The sequence below is a fragment of the Caloenas nicobarica genome, chromosome 17 (genome assembly GCF_036013445.1).
Source record: "Caloenas nicobarica isolate bCalNic1 chromosome 17, bCalNic1.hap1, whole genome shotgun sequence".
NCBI lineage: Eukaryota > Metazoa > Chordata > Aves > Columbiformes > Columbidae > Caloenas > Caloenas nicobarica.
In genome coordinates, this window is record NC_088261.1 from 598,229 (window position 1) to 605,448 (window position 7,220).

Sequence of the window (7,220 nt, forward strand, 5' to 3'; positions counted from 1 at the left end):
ACTTAAGTGATAATTAGCACCTACACAAGAAATCAAATCCATTTCACAGAGATAAATGAATTTTCCCATCACTTTTGTGACACAGGTATTTTATTCTCTTTTTACAGCCAGCCTTCCTTGTCATATCATTGCTTGATACTGGGATGGGGAAAAATCCCATCTCCCAGCACGGCTGAACGATGAGGAGTCGCGGGGCCAATGCCTCCCCACATTTGCATGGAAAGAGCGACTCAGTTTTAGGCCAGGAATAAATTCCGGTGACACAAATACTGTCGTAACTAGGTGCCTAAGCACATACCAAGGGAAAATTAACCTCTAGCTGTGACCTGCCATTCCATATAATGAGTCAATGGGCATGTCTACCTGTGCCATTAACCCTGTCATTGGAATAAATCACCACAAGTGAGAATTTTCTCACCCTTGCATTCTCTAGTAAATAGTGACTTCTCTGTGGCTCATGCAAGACTTGCCTCTAAAACTGCAAAATTGTCCACTGTTGTTTTTAGAGAAAGAAGTACATGCAAAAGTTTCTGCCGTGGTATATTTTTGAATTTTAACATCACTTGGAGTTTAACTTAAAAGATACTGAAAAAAATGTTAGTCTTTGCAACCAAAACAAATAAAATGCCTATATGTGGGAAAAAGTTGTGTTTCCAATGCAAGAGCATTCAGATCTCTTCTAAACGTATACTCAGATTTTAGAAATCCTACTTCCAGTACTCCTGTGGCCTTTCCTCTGTATTATCAACATAAGGAAAAGGGCAGCATGTAACTGTATCCCCTCTACCTGACCTTCTTAATAGCACTGAAAAGAAGAGAAGGTAAACAAATCTGGTCTCTCATTTGTTTCAGTATTGAGAACCTTGACCTTGTGTAAAGCCTTCACCCTTTACAGGAGAATCTTTTACTGAAGCGAACCCCTTTTCGAATTTATTATAAAGAAAGTGAAAATGGAATTTTCAGCAAGTCTTCGGCTTCACTACTAGAAGTTCACTTGCCTGTACTTACTCCAGTTTGCTTCTCAACTGGCCATCCTGCGCAGGTTATAGTTTATGCTGCTGACAACAATCATGTTCTCTTTCTGTACTTTGATTCAATAGCCTGTATATCCATGGCTGTTATTTTCACGTGGTTCCTTCTTTAAACTCACACGTTAGTCCAGCAAGTGCTTTTCCCGGAGCCCAGGGATGAAAGTCCAGGCACACGGGGCACGTTGCATATCAGCTGGTTTCACTGGCTGCACCTCGTGGAAACTTCCCTGTTCAGCTCCAGCCCAGCGCTGCGCGCCTGCTGTTTGCCTCGCTCACTTATTAAGTCACCGTTGATCTGCTGGCCATTTGCATTGCAGTGAGGGGACAGTTGGTGTCTGGGGTGCCTCCCGTTCAACCTCCTCTGTCCCCACACAGACAGTACAGTTATCCTGTGTTGTGATGCTGTGAAAACAAATATTGCATATAATAGCCTTGACAAAGCTTTTAACATGAGTATTAATTGCAGGTGTTTATTCCCGTACAAGAAGATGTTTTCTGTTCCCAAATTTTAAAAATATTTGAGAATTACATTTATTCAAAGGATGAATATACTTATTTTTAAAAAGTTTAATATTTTCAGCAAATTATTCCTTATATCTGCAAGATGCTTTTATGAGTTAAAGAGAACACCGATGTACATCCTGATTAAAAGTATAGTAAAGCAACGCAGAGATAATAAAAGATCTGCCTTCCAATTTAATTTGGCATGCACTTTTGCATGCAAAAGATGCAGTTTTCATGCTAATTTAGAGGTGTATTACAGCTGAACATGCAGATTAGGTCATCATAGTCTCCTGTAGCTAACTAGAATAATTTGTGTGCATAAGTACCTGCTTTGCATGGAAAACTGCTGCAAATGGACATGGAGATATTTTAGATAAATCATCCATCAATCACACAGAGATGTTTCTAAGCATATTGCAACAGCAATTAAGCAAAGTTTGATGTACTCTAAGTGGAAGCCTCTGTTGTACCTTAGCATCACTTTTTTGTTCACACCTGGAACCTTAAGAAATCACACTTCAGATTGAGATAAAATAAGTATACAGATTGTTAGAAGTAGCAATGTAAAGTTACTTCACATATGTGTATATCAACGTAAAAAAAAGCAACTAGAACATAAGAGTTGGTCAGCATAAGGGTGGGGAAAATAGTCGGAAGCATATTGGCATGAGCGAGTAGCATTAAAGAAGGGGAGCACACACTAACATCAACGAATTCTTAATCTCTAGTTATCCCCGATTTGGATTAAACTGCCTTCTGGAGGGGTTTTTAAGGCCCTTTTGATATCGAAGCATTTACCTTTGGTCACAGCATTTCTCCTTCTAATGGGTTTATGCTTTAGAAAAGACTGAGATAAACATTTTTTGCCAGGTATATAAATGGAATTGCTGCTGAGTCAAAAGCATAGTTAAAAACAAAGCAAATACGTTGCTTTTTAAAATTCTTTAAATTCCATTACTAATTATAGTAATGTGTAATCATGTATGTTGTTACTGCTGACACTGTCCACCCCCCTTCTAAATTCCTTTCACTATATTCCTTTTCACTTGAAATAATAAAGCACCGCAAGCAATGCTAAATGACATTGTTTGCATTTTATATAATCATCATACAGCAAAGGGGAGTTTCATTGCACTCAATCTACTATTAAAAGATGTTCTCATGTTCTTTTTCATGCTTTTATAATTTTGATGTTCAGATATAACACACAGAAATCTGCAATTTGCTTCTGGGTTGAGAAGCAAATCCTCTAAATCATTCTCAGCCATACGTGTTAGTTTGTTATTGCAGAATCACCAGAAGAAGCTCTTAAAAGTTCTGCTTTTACAGCAGAAATCTGTTGCTCAAGATACTGTAAAAAAAATAGGGAAATATGGCCTCTGCCCCGAGGATGCTGCAGCATCCAAAATACAGCTTCAGTGGTACAAGTCTCTGTTTAGTCGATCCATGAAAATGAGACAGATGTTATTCATCATGCCATTGCCACTCTAGACGTGGGGAAAGGAAAAAGCTGTATCGGGACTGTAACGTGTGGCTGCTGGAAAGGGAATTTCTCCTGTGACTGGCTGAGCACCGCACGTCCCGCTGACCCCGTCTCCTGTCCGCAGGCACAGCTGAGCTGAGGCGGCCCAGGTGCTTCCCGGAGAGATGGACTTTGCAGCCGAAGCGATCAACGGGCAGAGAGGGGAGACGGATAACGCACAGGCTGAGGTATGCGGGGAGCCTGGGCAGTGGCTACTCATCTTCTAAACTTACCGTCCCGAACAGAAATACTTACCTCTTAAAGGCAAAATTAATGCTCTTTTCCCAATGTACCATCTATTTTACTAATAAACCTGTTCCAACCTTCAATAAACTGACAGTCTATTCCCCCATTAAAATCGGGAACTTTTTACAAAAATTAGAGCTATTTAGAATTGTAAATGCCATATCGATGCTTCATTTTCTAAATTTTAGAATATTTATTATTACCAGAAAATTCCCATTCTCTTTTAGATTAGAAAATTCGTAACTATTGTTTCTTAGGAACGTCATGAATGTTATTGGTCTAATGAGGCGGCTTTGGAGTTGCAATAGCTGTGTGCTAAGGCTGCTGTCAACTTTTAAAAATACAGCCCAGGTTCCTTTTTGATGGGAAGTAATAGTGCAGCTTCCCTGGCGCTTAGTGCCTGATGATTCACGTACATAAGAATGTACCATGAGCAACTCATGCACAGATACTCACACGCCCTAATCAAATTATACGTTTGACACATTCTTAAAATGAAACTTTCTGAATGCAATTACACGTGTTAGTTGTGCTGTGATTCAGTACTCTGCTGGCTGGTAATGAAATACTGCAGTGGAACTGGGCTGTTCTGAGCGCATTCATCAGGACCAGGAAGCTTGCTCTGCTCACCGCTGCTCTTGCTCTGGAGAGCAGCTGTACTTACCGCTATGTCATCTCAAACGGGTGGTGGAGAAGGACCACTTAGAGACATCGCCAGTCGTAGCAGGTATTTTCTAGTGAAAGTACAGAAAATTGTAAATAGAAGAAAAAAATCCAAGATTTAAAACTTTTGTCAGACAGCAAATACCCAGAAGGAAGACAGTGGGGCGGAGTGCTCGCTGTTACTCCAGGGATACTACACTGCTACTACCCGTGTGGAAGTTCAGCAAATGACAGAAGCAGTAAAATGATTCATTCTGTCGTGCATGAACACGTGTATTGCTTTAGTTAATCCCTTCTAGCTGAACCTATAATTCTGAATAGTGAGGAAGATGCTAGAAAGAAGGAATATCTGTTCATTTTTGGAAAAGTTACGACGTATTGACACTGAAATACTGTGATGTTGTCCTGTGCTTTGTTCTCTCAACAACTCCTTTTGGGCAAATCATTTAACCTCTTTTGAGTACTTCTTAAAACATTTAAAATGCCAGCATTTTTAATTCATGTTGATGAACTTTGTTTATATTTATGCTTCAATAAATGCCACCACAAAAATAACATTAACAAGTATCGGAAAAAATCTCTTTCAAAGGCAGTGGTAAAGCCCCAGGTGACTGTGATAGAGTTTATGGTCTAACTGGTCTGTGATGGTCAGAGCAGACCATGTGCATCCCACTCCACTGGCTGAAGTGCCTTCTCACACCTTGGGGATACTTCCGTTATTTGTTCTAAGTGTAACTGGCCCTCCATAACCTTATTATGTTTATATATATAATTAGAAAAAGATAAATTTCAGGATGTGACATTTTTTGGCCAGGTTAGAAAGCGCACTTAATTAAAAATGCTTTGGAAAGGATGAATTGTCTCTGACTCTCTACTGTATTTTCCATATTCATTCCAAATAGGAAACTCTAAGCAAATTTCATTAAATTAATGTGTGTTCCCTTAAAAAGTGTTCTTAATGGATGTAAAAGCTACTTACTGTATCCCAAGACCAGCTTAAAAACATTGCGGAACCTCATCATAGTACATTTGAAATTGAACAGAAAATTTCAGTACTTGTGATACATTTTTCTTTAAGATCTTGGAGTAATAAAATTAATTTTCATAGCATAACACAGGATGTTTCACTGTGTGATGCTGACAGTACTCCAGAATTCTTTACTGATGTATATTTGTGCACTTCATTCTTCATTTTCCATTGACTTGCTCCTTGTGGAGTAATTTACATATATGCAAAATGAATGTTAAAAAATCAGATCAAAATTGTGGCCTTTCTCACTAAGGTTTTGCAAGTGCTAACAGTAAAACAGGGTGCAAGGCAAGTGGAGAATTTAGCCTTCAGGCATGAATCTGATTTCACGTTATTATGGTCCAGTTCTTTGTTTTGATGTTATTCTTAATTTTTATCGGTATTTTTACTAATTAAAAAATACCCAACAAACTAGACCATTCAAAATTTGTTGTGAAACTCATCAGCTAATGATCTGGAGTGTTGAGAACGATGGTGAGAAGCAAGACGGGTGGAGTGGGGGTAGGGAACTTGGAATAATTTACAGAAATTGGAGGAGAAGGCGAGAAGCTCGTTTTCTTCTCATTTAGCAATTAAGGCAGGAGTCTGTCCTCATGCGTGGTGGCAGTCAGAGGGAAGCAAAGAGCGGCGGGGTCACGAGGTGGGTGTTTGTGAGCGCACGGGTTGTGACGGGAAAGATGAACAGAGCAAAGGAGCCCTTACTGCCGGTATCGGCGATAAGGAAATGCCGCAGCAGGTTGGCAATGGCCGGGGGGAGGCTGTAGCCCTGGTATTAGCCAGGTGGCCGGTTCCCCCCCAGCTGCCGAGCCAGCTGATCCTCAGTGGGAGCCAGACAGGGTGCCAGGTGGCCAGAGCCATCGCTCTGCATCCAATTAGCGGGGACGCTGATTGGGAGGCAAGGGGAACGGCAGCGGGAGGGGGAGCGGTGCGGAGCCACCCCCGTCCCCATGCAGGGCCAGCTGCCTTGCAGTGCTCTAGAAAGCTGCATTTTTTGAGCCTTTGGGTTATTTTGGTTGGTTTGGGTTGCTTTTTTAAGCAGTAAATCTGTGTAAATCTCCAGTGTGCCATGCCATACGTGGTGGGTCTGTCCATCCCAGAAAGAAACTGCCGGATTTACCGAACCTCTGAACTGCGTCTGGGTATTAAGCCAGCTCAGGGGATGCTGGCCCATGTCTGGTACGGGTGGATCGCACCTGGTTATACCTGGATTACTTGACAAGAAATGATCCTCCACTCAGTCCTCATCAAGAATTTTGGATATAAGGGCAGTTTTCAAACTCTGTTTTTCATACTGTTTCAACATCTAGTAGAGTCAGTTGTCCTTTAAAGGGTCTTTCACTTCACTGGATTTTGTAAGATGCTTTTTATTACATACACATTACTTAGGGGGTCTGCTTTTCCCACCCTTTAAATTGGTCACAAATTTTCCATAGGTTTAAATGGAAGTATGAAATTCAATGTTTCTCGTGATTATGTGGCTACAATCATGCGTTTCCTAAGAAAGCTTTGGAAGTGAACCAGGATTTGGGGCACAGGATGGCCCAGTGGAGCCTCACTGGTCTGCCGTAGGAGCGAAGCCAAAACCTAAAAATGTTTGAAGTCTTTTCTACTCTTTAGAAATCAAGTTGAGACACATAAGTAGAGAAAATTTGTCAGTTTTATATACCTATTTTGAATAAAAGTACTTTGTAGTATCTTGCATAAGTACTAAGGTATTAAAAAAATCAGGAAAAAATGAGTATTTAAAAATTCAGCTCTCTTCAGGCCTCTCTCCCAGTCTGAAAATAGCATTCCACCTTCAGGCTGGCAGTTGGGGCAAGATAAACACTTTGGAGTGAAGCAAGCCGACCGGCCACAGTGAGATAATGGTTTATAGGAACAGAGCTATAAATACCCCTGCAGTGCGACTGCGGTCCCAGGGCCCGGGGCAGCTCGGGAAGGTGCTCGCGGCTGGGGCTCGGCCGCCAGCGACAAATCACGGTGTTTAAAACTCGGTTCCACAGGCCAGGTACCAGATTTGTCACATCTGACTGCTTTGTTATATACTAGTGCAAGGATCTGCATATAGGAATGATTAGCTACATGAGACAGAGATTGTTTAAAAAGAGATGGTGGGTATCTCACCTGGCAGGCGAAATAAAAAATATCAGCGCTCATTTCAAGCTCTCAAAGACTTGATTCGGTTAATTCATGTGATGCTTCTCTGTATTAGATTTCCCAGTGA